This window comes from Rana temporaria, chromosome 5, assembly GCF_905171775.1.
Source record: "Rana temporaria chromosome 5, aRanTem1.1, whole genome shotgun sequence".
NCBI lineage: Eukaryota > Metazoa > Chordata > Amphibia > Anura > Ranidae > Rana > Rana temporaria.
This window is the reverse complement of record NC_053493.1, coordinates 262,364,736-262,380,576: the sequence shown is the minus strand read 5'-3', so window position 1 is coordinate 262,380,576 and position 15,841 is coordinate 262,364,736. Positions and strand designations below refer to the sequence as shown.

General features: G+C 40.5%; 1 long non-coding RNA gene across 3 annotated transcripts in view; it reads left to right on the top strand.

Moving 5' to 3' along the window:
* The window catches only part of LOC120940760, a 64,311-nt gene that overhangs the window by 29,130 nt on the left and 19,340 nt on the right, over positions 1–15,841 (top strand). Inside the window, exon 5 of one of the 3 annotated variants that reach the window (XR_005749476.1) lies at positions 14,695–14,787. The exons of 1 other annotated variant lie outside the window; for it this stretch is intronic. This is a non-coding gene — a long non-coding RNA (uncharacterized LOC120940760). Of the gene's footprint in view, positions 1–6,893; positions 6,993–14,694; positions 14,788–15,841 lie in introns of all 3 variants that reach the window. One more of the 3 variants, XR_005749474.1, reaches the window with a different exon arrangement.

Here is a 15,841-nt window from a genome sequence, read left to right as displayed (position 1 = left end):
GTGCTGGCCCTTACACTACATTAGGGTTGCCCAACCTGGGGCCCCAGAGAGTTTAGTATGCGGACATAGCAGCCTACATTGACAAGCCAGGCAAATTCACACATGGAGGCATTCCAGTGATGCTGTGCAAATATAGTTGATGGGTGAAGGGTGTGTGCTAATGAGGTTAGCTTGAAAAATTCTTCTTGTGTCTTGCTGGTTTCTCCATCCTAAATCTATATACTGTGAAGTCTCTAATGCTTTCTAAGAAACATAGCAAGGGCTAAGGTAAGGCCTTGTTCTACAAATCAAAGAGAGCTTTTATTTTTCTGCAACTGAGGTACATTAATGGGATATTGGAACAAAGGGGAGCTGGAATTATCCTTTAAATATGTAAAGAAATTAAAAATGGCGGGTATCAGTTGGAAACTCTTCTTTAGACTCAAAGCCATACATTTTCTTTTTGGAAAGGTAATTTATAAACCTCTGTCATCATGAGAATGCAATGCAATCCTAAAAAATAAAGCAAACAGGTGATGACGTGGCAAGACTTAAATACTTTTAAATATGTTAAAGTGGACACATTTTAAAAGTGAAGATTTGCCTTCTTATATTGTTATGCCCCGTACACGCGATCAGTTTTCCCGGCGGTAAAAAGTTGGGAAAACCGAGGGAAAAACCGAGAACCTGCTCGGCAGCTTTTTCCCCCTACACACGGTCTGTTTTCCTGGCAGGAAAACTGCCATGAGAACTTCAGCCAGGGATCCCGGCCATGTGTATGCTCCACTGCAGTGTTTCCCATAGGAAACTGCCGGGAAAAAGACTGTCTGGAATCCCGGCACGAAAAAAGAAAACATATTTTCTGCAGCTCTTCTGCATTAAAAAAAAATCCTGTTTTTTAGCTAAAGTTCCACTTTAAGAAGACATAGGGGGTTATTTACGAACGGCAAATCCACTTTGCACTTCAAGTGCACTTGGAAGTGCAGTCACTGTAGATCTGAGGGGAAGATCTGAAATGAGGGGAAGCACTGCTGATTTTATCATCCTATCATGTGCAAGCTAAAATGCTGTTTTTTATTTTCCTTACATGTCCCCTACAGATCTACAGCGACTGCACTTCCAAATGCACTTGTAGTGCAAAGTGGAGTTGCCTTTCGTAAATAACCCCCATAGACTATTCCAGTAGTGAAACCTGCCATTTCAGTTCTCAGTAAACACCTTAGGGTTCCCATTGAGGATGTTCCCTCTTATAAGGATTCTGTTGATAGATGTTTTGAAGCCCTTTTAGGGGCCTCCTTTGTTCTTGAAGGACCAGCCCTGTAGTCATGTCTATTTGTCAGACAAATTGGTAACTGGACAAGACAAATCAACAGTGATGAGAAATCTGTCCTTGGTGACCCTACCCTCTTGCAGCTGATACCCTCAGGCCGCGTACACACGATCGGTCAAAACCGATGAAAACGGACTGAAGGTCCGTTTTCATCGGTCCAAACCGATCGTGTGTGGGCCCCATCGGTCAGTTATCCTTCGGTCAAAAAAATGAGAACTTGCTTTAAAATTGAACCGATGGACGCCTAACCGATAGGTCAAAACCGATCGTTAGTATGCAAAAGCATCAGTTAAAAACCCGCGCATGCTCAGAATCAAGTCGATGCATGCTTGGAAGCATTGAACATAGTTTTATTCAGCACGTCGTTGTGTTTTACGTCACCGCGTTCTGACACGATCTGTTCATTAACCAATGGTGTGTATGCACATCAGACCATCAGTCAGCTTCATCGGTTAACCGATGACAACGGTCCTTAGGATCGTTCTCATTGGATGGACTGATCGTGTGGATGGACTGATTTGTGTTGATGCAATAGAGCAGGGGTCTCTAAACTTTGGCTCTCCAGTTGTTCAAGAACTACCATTCCCTTTATGCCCAGTCATGTCTGTGAATGTGAGAGTTTTACAATGCCTCATGCAATGTGTAGTTCTGCAACAGCTGGAGGGCCATAGTTTGGAGATCCCTGCTCTAGGGAATGTCCCTTTTCTATATTGTAGCTTGGTCTGCTGAAGCTGCTTGTAAGAAACATTTTCTATGCATGCCATTTGACGGTGAACACTTTTTAAGGCAAAATCCATAATAAATTCATCACTGGTGGAAAGGTGTCCCTACCCCAGGCAGGCAGGTATATTTTTAGCCAAAAGTTTTAATAGGAAATTAAATAGGTAGACTAGACTGAGAGGGCAACCAGTTAGATTTTGTCTCAAATACCTTAGATTGTAAGCTCTTTGAGGGCAGGGGCTGATGTGAATGTACAATATGGGCCAGATCCACAAAGAACTGCCTATCTTTAGGCAGGCGTAGCGTATCTCAGATACACTGCGCCGCCGTAACTTAGAGCGGAGGTTCCTTATCCAGAAAGAATTTGCGCCGTAAGTTACGGCGGCGTAGTGTAAATGTGTCGGCGTAAGGGCGCGAAATTCAAATGACTAAGATGTGGGTGTGTTTTATGTTAATTCATCTTGACCCCACGTAAATGACGTTTTTTTGAACGGCGCATGCGCCGTCCGTGGGGGTATCCCAGTGCGCATCCTCGAAGCGTAATTTACGCAAAGCCCTATTCGCGAACGTTTTGCGCAAACGACGTAAAGAACGGAAAATTCGCTCTGTCCCGATGTCCATACCTAACATTGCGTACGCCTCATAGAGGCAGGGGTAACGTTACGCCGAAAAAAGCCTTACGTAAACAACGTAAAAAAATGCGCCGGGCGGACGTACGTTTGAGAATCGGCGTATCTAGCTAATTTGCATACTCTACGCGGAAATCAACGGAAGCGCCACCTAGCGGCCAGTGTAAATATGCATCTAAGATCCGACGGCGTACTAAGACGTACGTCAGTCGGATCTAGCCCACATTCAGGCGTATCTTGTTTTGTGGATACAAAACAAAGATACGACGGCGCATCGTAGAGCTTACACGGCGTATCAATAGATACGCCGCCGTAAGTTCTTTGTGGATCTGGCCCTATATATGTAAAGCGCTGCATAAATTGACAGCGCTATATAAGTACCTGAAATAAATAAATGCATCACAAGTTTTTCTAAAGGGTAGAACAAAGGACACATCAACTTATTAATCATGAACCTGCTGCTTATGTGGGACTTTCCTTGAGGTGCAGTGAAACTCTAATATAGTAGCATTCATATCACCACCACCATCAAGGGGTCTTCAGTAACACTAGAGGTTTGACATACAGCAGGTGCCTGACAGGATAGCACTATCTGTGATGCCAGCAGTAATATTTAGTACAGTTCATGGCAGGTTTTGATTTAATTCTTAGCCTTACATCAACAGAAATATATGTGTGGAAAGAGAAAAGAAACAGTATTTGTAACAGAATCATCTTTCTGTAAAAAAAATTGGACCTTTAATATATGCAGTGTTATGCGGGCCCACAGTGAGTTTCCTCAGTGCCAAGCCTTGTTATGTAACAGTGAGACCCACTAATTAGTGCACCAGTTTATTGAAAGAGGATCAGCTTGTCAAGTAACACTAAGCAAATCCAGCTCTCGATATAGGAGGTGTGTGCACTAAATTATGTCGGTATTCAAAAAGAGAACCTGCAGAGTGACTTTTCTTTTACTTTTCTTTTACTGTGATTTTGAAGATAGTTTGCAGAGTCCAGGACACTAGTATAAAAAGTGTGCTGTAGGAATACAAAAACAGAAAAAGCATATTCTTAGACCATTTAAGATGCATTTTAGGAATATATATTTATATTTTATAGGAATTAGATATGCATCTTTTTTCATACATTATTTATAAAGCTGTGATGTGACATACACTAAATATTCATGCAGGTAAAGCTTGCTGATATCTTTGTTTTAAAACAGTTACTGATTGACATACACTGCTATATTAGTATATACATAAAGCCAGCTGTACATGGATAGAAATGTGGACGGTTCAGCAGGGAGCAGCCAACTTTCAAACCATGTGTGAGCAAGATGGTTGTACAGAAGTCAATCTACTGATCATAGCCGATTATGCCAACAATACCTGGCAGCGCTGATCAGTGTATTCTGATGGCTGAGAAGTCTCCCTGCTGTCAGAATGCTCTAACGAGCAGGGCCCTCTGATCATTCCTGTATTAAATTGTATTGTAACTATAATGTCTTCCCTGATGTTGTAAAGCGCTGCGTAAACTGTTGGCGCTATATAAATCCTGTATAATAATAATAATAATAATGCACTATCTCAGAAGGGAGGATTCCCCCATCCACATCGAATGTGTGGATGTGGAAATCAAGTCATTTTGTTCATTCAGCCCATTGAAATCCCTAAGATACGACGGCTCAATACCTACGACGTGAACGTAACCTACGCCCAGCCCTATTCACGCACTACTACGTAAACGATGTAAAATGCGACGGCTGTTCCCTGGCCCATACCTTAACATGACTTACACCTGCTTTATGAGGCTTAACTTTACGCCGGATGCATGAATTACGTAAACAGCATATATTAATGCGCCGGGCGCAAGTACGATCGTGAATCTGTGTATCTCACTCATTTGCATATGGGAATCGAAATTCCCATATGCCTCCAGCGTAAATATGTGCCCAAGATACGCCGGCGTAGGCAAGTTACGTAGTTCGTAAGAAGCCTATTTTCAGGCGTATCTAGTTCTATGGGCACAGCGCACAGATATGACGGCACACATTTACACTTACGCGGCGTATCTGTAGATACGTCGGCGTAAGTGTTTTGTGAATCCGGCTCTATGTGTGCATGGACACAGGATAACGTGCTGGGGAGTTTACTGGCTGTAGAAAAGAAACACCAGAAGCCAAAAACAGCAGCTGTAAAAATGCCCATTGTGCATGAGGCCATACTTTCCGTACAATATCATACGGACTGGGAAAAGAGGGACAGCAATAAAAGTTTATCTGGTATGTTAGATGCATATCACAACATACAGGGATATACAAGGTAATACTGACATATAATCACACACATAGGTTGGACTTGACGGACTTGTGTCTTTTTTCAACTTTCACCTACTATGTAACTATGTAATGTACTTACAAAGGAACATGTTGGCAAGAGGAGAGAGATGATCTATTCATTATGACAACAGTGAGAAAAAAGCACAACATACTGTAGCTTCTAACTAATCTCTGGGTTTATTTCTATCTGTGTCGCTATTGGGGAGCTTTCCATAGACTTCCTTTGCTGGTGGATACTGTTCATCTATCCCCGGCTGTATACATGTAAGCAAATCAGCCAGGCATAAACACTCAGATACCATAGGCAAAGTCCTTTACAATAAAAATAAATAAATAATGCCCTGTAAATTCTGTAAATTCAGTATTAATCACATTGTCCAGCAATTTTGCACATGTGTGCCTAACAATGTTTCCTCACCATCTGATTAGTGGCACTATTGCCACTAAATGCTAAATTACGTAAAAATGATCATAAACCTTTCTTAGTCAATGACATCAACCAGGATCCCCAGATTATTTGTTTACATTCTAGCAGCTATGGACCTGTCATTTAGTGAGGGTAGGCAAGGCAAAATCTTTGGGCAGCAAGTCATCATGGCAGGAGAAAAACATCATTGGCAGCAAGTCAACATTATCCTTTAAGCTTTGCATTAAATACATGTCCCCAATACAGTCCAAAGTAACCTAGGCTTTTTTTAACAATAGCATGCAAATTAATCTTGAAAAAACTAAGGGCCAGATTCAGATACATTTACGTTGCTCCACGGCAGCGTAACGTATCCCATTTAGGTTACACCGCCGCAGGTTTACAGCGTAAGTGCCTGATTCACAAAGCTCTTACCTGTAAACTTGCGGTGGTGTAACGTAAATTCGCTCGGGGGAAAGCCCGCCTAATTCAAATGGGGCGGGCACCATTTAAATTAGGCGCGTTCCCACGCCGAACGTACTGCACATGCTCCGTCGGGAAAATTACCCGACGTGCATTGCGCTAAATGACGTCGGACGGATGTAATTTGTTTGGACGTTAACGTAAATGGCGTCCAGCGCCATTCATGGATGACTTACGCAAACTACATGATTTTTTACATTTCGGCGCGGGAACGACGGCCATACTTATCATTGCTTAGAACACCTAGGGCTCAGCCCTAATTTTATGACGCGTATCTCGACGTAAAGTTAGAGCGACGGGTAATGCGGACGTTCGTGGATCGCCGTAACTAGTAATTTGCATATTCTACGCCGACCGCAATGGCATCGCCACCTAGCGGCCGGCATAGAATTGCATCCTAAGATCCGACAGTGTAAGTCAATTACACCTGTCGGATCTTAGGGCTATCTATGCAGAACCGATTCTATGAATCAGCCGCATAGTTAGGACGGGCGGATCACAGAGATACGACGGCGTATCAGGAGATACGCCGTCGTACCTCTTTTGTGAATCTGGCCCTAAGATCCCAAAGCCTTCAATAGCGTTTGGCACTATGTTCAGGGTTTGCAGTCTTCCTGCTGGGTTTGCTGAACCACATAAGAACCTAACTTCACCCAGTTTGCTCATCCCTACTGACAGTCTACGCTGAACTCCAGCCAAACAGTTAAATACACAGGTGAAATACATGACTCTGCTGTCTGCTGTAGAAATCTTCCTTACTCTGATGCTGGATATTTTCCACAGTGGTGATCTTCCAGCACTGCAGGGGTTAAGATATTTGAACCATCAGTGCCACTCTCCCCCTCCACTTTCCCTTCTCTTGCCCACATAAGAACTGGTAGTATATTTTCCCAGAATGTGATTGTAGGAAGTGGATTCTTGTATTTATCTTCTCCTCCTCCATTCACAGAACACTATGCATTCCAAGAAAGCAAATTATGAGTTCTTGTATATGCTGCAGTCAACTGATAATCTTAACCCTTGCAGCACCAGAAGATCACCACTGTGGAAATATCCGGTATCAGTGGATGGAAGATTTCTATGGTAAGCAGCAGCCAGCAGCACATGGAATATACTTCATTAGAGGTAAATTATGTCCCTGGTATCTACAACACAAATTTTAACTAAACTTTAGCTTTAATAGTGCAATAATGAACAGAGAGATGCAATTATATTGTATATCTTCCTGGAGATCAGATTTAGGTGTTCTAAGATAGCTGGTACCGTATTTTTACAATAGTAGTAATCCAATATCTATGCACAGTAAATATCATATACACGTTTCACATTCTATACTTACCTTAGGCCTGACCTTTGTTAAAAAGACCCTGGTAAAGGCTATTATTAAAATGTCTACATGTTAAAACCAAGATCTGTCATTGGTAACAATACATGTAACAGAAATATTTGTAGCCTTTCCCGGTCATTTTTTTCCATTAGTAAATTTTATACTAACATGAATAGCCAGAATGTACACATTACATCTTCCGCAGCCGAGAAATGCTTGTTAGAACATATTGTTTCCTTAGAAATAGACTTTCAAGCAGTGTTAACACTGCTAAAGAGAGATGAGTGACTTCTTTAGCTTGTCAATTTGACAGGAGCCTCCCAAAGGCAGCACCTTTTTTCTCCATCCACTTTCATAATTGGAATCAGTAACTGCGTGCGTTTGTCATGCTAGAACTCTTAGCAAAGCTTGCTGTCATTATTCTCTTCTGTCTCATATGTGCTGGTCTCCAGCAGGGATAGCAAGCTTCTCCCGTGTGGTGCTTGCAAAGTAACTAGATAGAAGTTGCACATTAAACAATGAAGACAGCTTGAAAATAGGGGATCTTAATTGACTGTGACATGAATGTCATGAAACAGATGGCAAGATGATTTAAGCCACTAAAGGTCTGAATAAGACTACAGACAGTATAAAATGTAAATGCAAAAACTGTACTCGTATGATTAAATGTGGCCTTGTTTTGGTTGGTTATCTTATTTGAAGCCACATGAACTTCTTTCTTTGAACAGTAATGACAGATGGTCACTGTTCAACACTTTTATCTTTTTTTTTGGTTTGTCTGTTATACTTTCTTGAGATTGTTTGCAAATAATTTTTTCATGCTTAAAAAGTATAAAAAAGTGAACTTTTTCTTTCATAGAATTCCTCAAACAATGAATTTGATGTGTTGACATATTGTTTTATCATTGTAAAGGATACAATGTTCAGGAATGCTTACAAGTACATACAATTAGGTAGATTCACAAAGAGTTAGGCCGGCTTATCTACAGATAAGCCAACCTAACTCTGAATCTAAGCCGGCCTATGTTTAAGTGTATTCTCAAACAGAGATACACTTAAACATACCTAAGATAGGCTGGCTTGCGCCATTCTATCTTAGGTTGCAATGTTTCTTTTGGCCGGCCTAGATTATGTAAATGAGGGGATACACCGATTCCCGACGATTTACGAGCGTACACCGGGCCAACACCGTCGAGTTACATCGTTTCCGTACGCGATAGTCCGCCTAAAGTTATTCCACCTATGAGGTGGAATAACAATGTTAAGTATGGCCGCCGTTCCCGCCGCAAGGTTCGAATTTTTTACGTCGTTTGATGCAAGTCGTCGCGAATCGGGATTTACGACGTTTACGTACGCGGCAAAATCAATAGGACCGTACGGCCTACTTAGCCGCAATGCGCCCTGGGAAATGTAGTCGCCCGGCGCATGCGCAGTGTAAAAAACGTCAAAAAAAGTGAGGTCAAGCCTCATTTCAATAATACACGCCCCCCTCCCAGTTATTTGAATTATGGCGCGCTTACGCCCGCTCGTTTTAGGCTACGCCGCTGAAAATTTGAAGGTAAGTGGTTTGAGAATCACTTCTAACCTAAATAATTTCCGGCGGTGTAGCCTAAAAAGAGTAGGCTAGGCCGTCCTAATTTTAGGCGCCCGTACGTGAATCTACCCAAATATCTCAGAGCCATATAGTCAGAATATATTAACCACTTCAGCCCCGGAAGTATTTGCCCCCTTAATGACCAGGCCATTTGATGTGATACGACACTGCGTTGCTTTCACTGACAATTGTGCGGTCGTGCGACATTGTACCCAAACAATATTGATGTCTTTTTTTTCACACAAATAGAGCTTTCATTTGGTGGTATTTGATACCCTCTACCCCAAGAACCGAGTGATAAAATACCACTGATCACTCAGTTCTCCCCCTCCACTCTAAACAGAAGAGAGCCATGACTGTCAGTTTTGCCCCTTCAGCACCCACTGGAGTGCTGGGCTGTGCAGGAGGGGAGGAGAGGCTGCACCAGCTGCCGGTCCAGGCATCTGGGTTGATCCCGACTGTAAAGCAGCAGTTATGTAAATCCGACAGCTGAACTACAGGAGAAGTTTAGCTAAAAAATCTTCAAAGACTCTTTAGCTGAAAGGTTTACAACCTTCCAACAGGGCAAGAACCAGTGATGAAATCATAGAGGATGAGTTGAGGAAGGGTAACAGCACAATCCCACCTCGTCCAATCAGAAAGCTCTTTGCATTTATTGAGAAACTGCAAAGTGTTCTCTAAATTATGCCCTTGCTGAGCGTGCGGCCTGTTGTGTTCAATAAGCAGCAGGACAGCTGCTTCACATGAGACCCAGAAGTCAGCAGCAATCCCTGTACTAGTGGTGCTTACTACAGTGATTTCCAGCTGCCACGGGGATCCCACAGGTATGGTACATGCATAGCGTCATTGGTCCATCTTGTTATTGGCTATAAATGGATATTAGCTATGAAGACAAGTGAGTATCTCTATTTAAACAAGGATAGGTTGTTTTAAATGGACTTTATGGGACAACCCAAACAATATTTTAAATTTAGACCAATTCTCACAAAAACATTATAATCAAGTAATTTTATTGCATCATTAAAATATCAAACCTACCTGTGTATTAACTATGCAATTTTGGTCCATCTTGTTATTGGCTATGAATGGATATTAGCTATGAAGAACAGCGAGTATCTCCTTTTAAACAAGGATAGGTTGTTTTAAAGGGACTTTATGGGACAACCCAAACAAAATTTTAGACCAATTCTCACAAAAAAATAATAATCAAGTAATGTTATTGCCTCATTAAAATATCAAACCTACCTGTGTATTAACTGTGCAATATTAACTGTGCAATTGCATATATCAAATGACTTTAGATAAAGGCATATGTCTAGCCTGCTTCAAAAGGCATGCTCTATAGTCGAAAGTAAGCATGTGTTGTTTATATGATACATAATCACAATCATAAAGTCCATCAGTGTTGATATGTGATAAAAGAGCATTGTCACAGATGAGCTTGGGATGTGTTACATTCCCTAGCAAGTCTGTTTGAGTTGTCCAATAAATTCCCTTTAAATTTTTTTTTACTGTTTTTGATTACGTAACACATCGTATATTTGCAAATCTGGACAAATTGAATTTAATCCTACTACAGCACAGGCCATATGGTATCTTACCTGTGTAGCCCTGTATTGAGGCACACTCAGGCTACAAGGGTTTGTACACACGACCATTTTCCTCTGCAAAAACCATCACGTCAGAAAAACGCACGGTGCCATGTGGGGTCCCCCAAGGATCCCCCCTATCACCGGTGCTGTTTAATATCTATCTTCGTCCTCTCTTTGATATTATCAGTAGCCAAGAACTACTCTATCACTCTTATGCAGACGACACGCAGTTGTATTTTCGCATCTGCCACAAAAAGGATCATCATCTCAGATTAGAGAAATGTCTCTCTTCAATAGAAAACTGGATGACTAAGAGTTATCTCAAACTCAATAGCGCTAAAACAGAACTCTTTATGTTCGATGCCAGTCGGAAGAGACAATCGGCAACAAACTGGACACCATCGCCCACTCTGGGACAAATTATCGCCCCTAGCTCCAAAGTCAAAAGTCTAGGAGTCACGTTTGACACCTTCATGACAATGGACGCACAAATAGGGTCAGTAGTCAGCGGGGCGCACCATCTGCTGCGCCTACTACGCAGACTTATTCCATTTATCCCCAAAGAAGACGTAGCAGTCGTGGTGGGAACAATCGTGAATTCCAGACTGGACTATGCAAATGCCCTTTACCTCGGGCTCCCCAAGTACCAAATCGCTCGTCTTCAAGTCGTACAGAATACGGCCGCTAGACTGGTGACTGGGAAAAAATCTTGGGAATCAATCTCACCTTCACTGAGATCCCTTCACTGGTTGCCAGTGAAAGACAGAATTGCATTCAAAGCACTCTGCCTGACACATAAGTGCATCCATGGGAAGGCTCCTAGATATCTATGCGACAAGATCAAACCGCACAATTGCAACCGCATTCTGCGATCCACCGACCAAAATCTGGTCAAGGTTCCTAAAACCAAATACAAGTCCAAAGGAGAAAGAAGGTTTGCTTTCCAGGGCCCCAGGCTTTGGAATGCTTTACCAACCAGCATTCGGTTGGAGCAAAACCACCTGTCTTTCAGAAGGCAGATCAAAACCCTGCTTTTCTGAAGGCATGAGACACAAACAACCAGCGCCCAGAGGCGATTCAGTTCGCATGTGCTGCGCTATATAAATTTTTCATTCATTCATTCATCAAGAAACCTACTGGCAGAGCTTTTTTGCAGAGAAAAACGGTCGTGTGTATGTTTTTCGTCGAGAAAACTGTTGTGGATCTCGATGAGAAAAAAAAAAGAACATGCTCTCTTTTTTCTCGTCGGGAATCTCAATTTTCTGGTCGTGGTTCTCGTCGGGCTGGTTTACGACGAGAAACACGTTTATGTGTATGCTTAGAAACCCGCGCATGCTCCGAATAAAGTATGAGACAGGAGCCCACCTTCGGTAAAAGTAGCGTTTGTAATGGAGATAGCACATTGGTCATGCTGTAACAGACTGAAAAACGTGAATCGTCTCTCACCAAACTTTTACTTAACACGCGGTAACATGAGATTAGCAAAAGCAGCCCCAAGGGTGGCGCCAGTGGAATGGAACTTCCCCTTTTGTAGTGTCGTCATACGTGTTATACGTCACCGCGTTTCAGAACGACGAGATTTTGTCTCGACAGTGTGTATGCAAGGAAAGCTTGACAAAAATCTTGTCAAGCTTGACAAGAACCTCGTCGAGGAAAACAAAGTTTCTTTTACGACGAGATTCTCGGTCATGTGTACGAGGCCTTATACTTGAATGGACTCTTAAACACATTCTGCTGGCATTTAAAGACTTTCCATGACCATCATTGATTAACGATGACTGTTGGAAATAGCGCTAGTAACACAAAGCTCCCTTTGCAGGTTGGGGTATATCAGTACTTCTCAGCCTGAAGTATGTGCACTTTTTAACAAATAATAAATCATTATTAAAAATAAAACATAAAATAGCGTTGTGTTAAAAAAGAAGAAATGTTCAGAGAACATATACACACTTAAGGAATGCAAGTAATAAATAAAGTCTCACACACATCATATGTTACAGACTTTCATAAAGTAGAGAAACAGAGGTCAGTGGGGGATAGACATGTTCTTCGAAGGTATCATTGACAGCCAGTAAGTGTATTATTTCCATCAGTAAAAGCAATGTAACGCTACAAAATAAATTTCCCATTTGGCTGCAAAAAATACCATTTCAGTTTTCACACCTGCACACCCACTATGGACCAGAGCATTTTTTACATTTCTCCTAAAGGCCTATTTGACATAACAAAACAATATATGTATTACTTTGTTATCTTTTTGTTTACAAACGATTTTTATTATTGCAGAAGGTCATAGTTTAGTACAAATGTATAACAGAAACATAGGTACATCCAATATATAGCAAGTATGTACTTAATAAAAGGTGAATGGTATATATACAAAAAGAAAATAGCAATACAACATACAAACAATAATGGTGATATCTAAGAATTCATTTTTCCTATAAGGTTATATAAGTTACATCACAGTTTTGTTCTAAAATGATATTTATGTTTAGGCTACATTAGGTGATATTTAGGGATGTGGTATATCCCAAGAGGACCATTTTTTTGGACAATGTGCATGGTGTCAAAGAGTGAATGGTGTATACGCTCTGAGAGTTTTATTTGTTCCATTCTACTTAATACTAGGGACCAAAGAACTGTTGATGAGTGCCAGTTAAACGCTATCATCCAGTGGATTGAGTTAAACAGTGTGTTTATTAATCTAATATGCTGGGTGGATACATTAGGTATAGGTGCAAACAATAAACACATTTAATGGCGCGTACAAACGATCAGGCTTTTGCCCGGCCAAAAGCACATCGGAATTCCGACGGAATTCCATCAGAGTAAAATAGAACATGTTCTATATTTAAACTCTGATGGAATTCATCAGAATTTCTGAAGGAAATTCTCTGATGGGGCATACACATGGTTGGAATTTCCGATGGGAAAAGTCCGTCTGACTTTTTCCATCGGAAATTACGATCGTGTGTATGGGACTTTAGGGGTAAGGGAATTTTTTTTGACTATATTATGTTCAATCTACGCTGCTGCTTATGCTTATAGGTTTCAATATTTTGCAGTTCCAGAAGGTATGTAAGATGGTGCCTTGATCTGGGCATCCCCTAAAACAAGTGGGGGATACCGATGGATAAAATTAGTTCAATTTAAAGGGAGTTAGATACCATCTGGTGTGTTTTTTGATGGCTGTTTCTCTAGCCAAAATTGAGCGAGTACATTTCAGTAGGTTTCGGATCATAGTGGCTCCATTCTTGTATTGTAAAAGACTGATCCAAGTCAATTTCCCATTGCAGCATTGGTTTTGATTTTTCTGAGAGAGAAAATTTATTTAAACAGTGGTAAATACGAGAGATCAAGCCCCCTTTTTTTTTTTTTTTATTACCTTGTAAAATATAATTGTGTAATTTAAATAAATGAGGGGACAGAATATGGGGAAACAATTATAATAAAGGGTAGAATATACATCTGGTCCAGGTGCTGCGGAAGTTTTTAGGGACTTAATAATCTCAGTTATTTCAATAGCGGTACATGGTGCATTCAGTTTTTCAATTTGTTAAGCAAACAGAGTGGGAAACAAAACATCTCAAAGCCAATCATGAGAAGAATGCTTTGGTGAAGAATGAGGAGCAGATAGCAAATTATTGTAGAAATCTGTGAAAATCTCCATAACTTCTTTAGGGTGAGAGACTAAATTTAATTCCAGACTTCATTTAAACAGCGGTAAATACGAGAGATCAAGCCCCTATCTCTTGCTGATGAGATGCAGATTTGTTCAAATTGGGACTAAGGGGGATATAATGTTAGAGAGAATTATTTTTGGTAGAATTTTTCAATTTTAGTGTAATGGGGTGATTCTGAAAGTGGGAGATTATATAGTTCACATAAATATGAAAAAGGGTGAAATTTGTTATTTAGGGATAGGGATTTATTTAAAAGTAGTGAGGTTGCATAATTTCCATATACAGAAAGTACTGCTATTTCTAAAGGCCGGGGGGAAGTGGGGGTCACCGATAAAGGATGCTAGGGGGGAGGTGGTAAAAATCAGGTCAAATTTATCTTTATAACGGTGCCACAATTGATATGAGTGAGCCACTACCTTATTTAAGGGGAAAGATCTCTCTAGGTTGAATCAACTTTGACCACAATATACCTTGAAGATGGAATGGTATAATTGATTGTTCTTCAAAATGTAATCAAGAAACTTGATTTGAAGGAGCAAATTATTGAGCTAACTGTAAATCTAGCTGCTAATCTCAGTTATTTCAATAGCGGTACATGGTGCGTCCAATTTTTTTATTTGTTGGGCAGAAAGAGTGGGAAGCAAAACATCTCCAAGCAAATCCTGAGGAGAATGCTTTGGTGAAGAGGAATAATAGGAATGTTGCTTTGGACCATCTCAAGGTCTGTTCTTTGTCAGGGTTCTTCTTTTATCTTGGATTTGATTATATTCATCTGGAGATGGGGATTGGAAATGCTGGTAATATAATTTATCGAATTCTATAGTTAGGGTATAGTTAGGGTATTAATATCAATTAATTTTGATTTATTTTTGGCTGAGGCGGTATTAATTAGGTGACCTCTCATAACCGCCTTGTGTGCTGTCCATAAAGTGGTAGAAGGTATGTCTGGAGTTATATTATGAGTAAAGTAATATGCTAATTGTGTTGAAAAATGTTGGGTAATAGTGGGGTCTGTTAATAGAGAGTCATTAATATGCCATTTATATGTGGTAGGGGCCATGCCTATGTTAGAGGTAGTGAAAAAAACAATGAGACCATTAGATGATTTAGCTAACAAGATTAGGGTTCCAAAAATATAGTCTAATTTTGCATAGCTTTCATGTGGATGAGAATAAAAAGTATAAGCCCTTATACCAACATTATGAGCTCTCCAGGTATCTATTAATTGAAGGTTATGTAGGTAGCGGGTAATGCCTTTGATGAAGGGACAAGTCTACTTATATCAAGTACAGAATTTGCTGCCAAATTAAAGTCTCCCCCTACTATTAAGTGGGGGGAATGATATCTATCAAGAATATCAAAAAAAGGTTTTAAAAAATGTAGATTGTGCCTCAATGGAGGCATAAATTGAGGCAATAGTGATTTGACGACAATGCCTTTCAGGATCAGAAGTCTACTCTCTGGGTCCTTGTATAAGTTTAGTATTTCGTATTTAGTATTAGTATTTAGTATTTCCATGACTAGTGATCTCTTTATAAAATACAGTCTGTACAATAATGCTGGCTGTAAGACCTGTCGAAATATTGCAGGTGAATATTGGTGACAAAGTGGGTTTCATGCAGTAAAATAATACCCGCTCCTAATCTTTTATAATTACGGAATGCTTTTTTACATTTACTGGGCAAATTGAAACCTTAAACATTATGCGATAATACTTTAAGTCCTATTGTAGTTATCATAGATATAGATTGGTCTGATATGATAGTATGTGATAT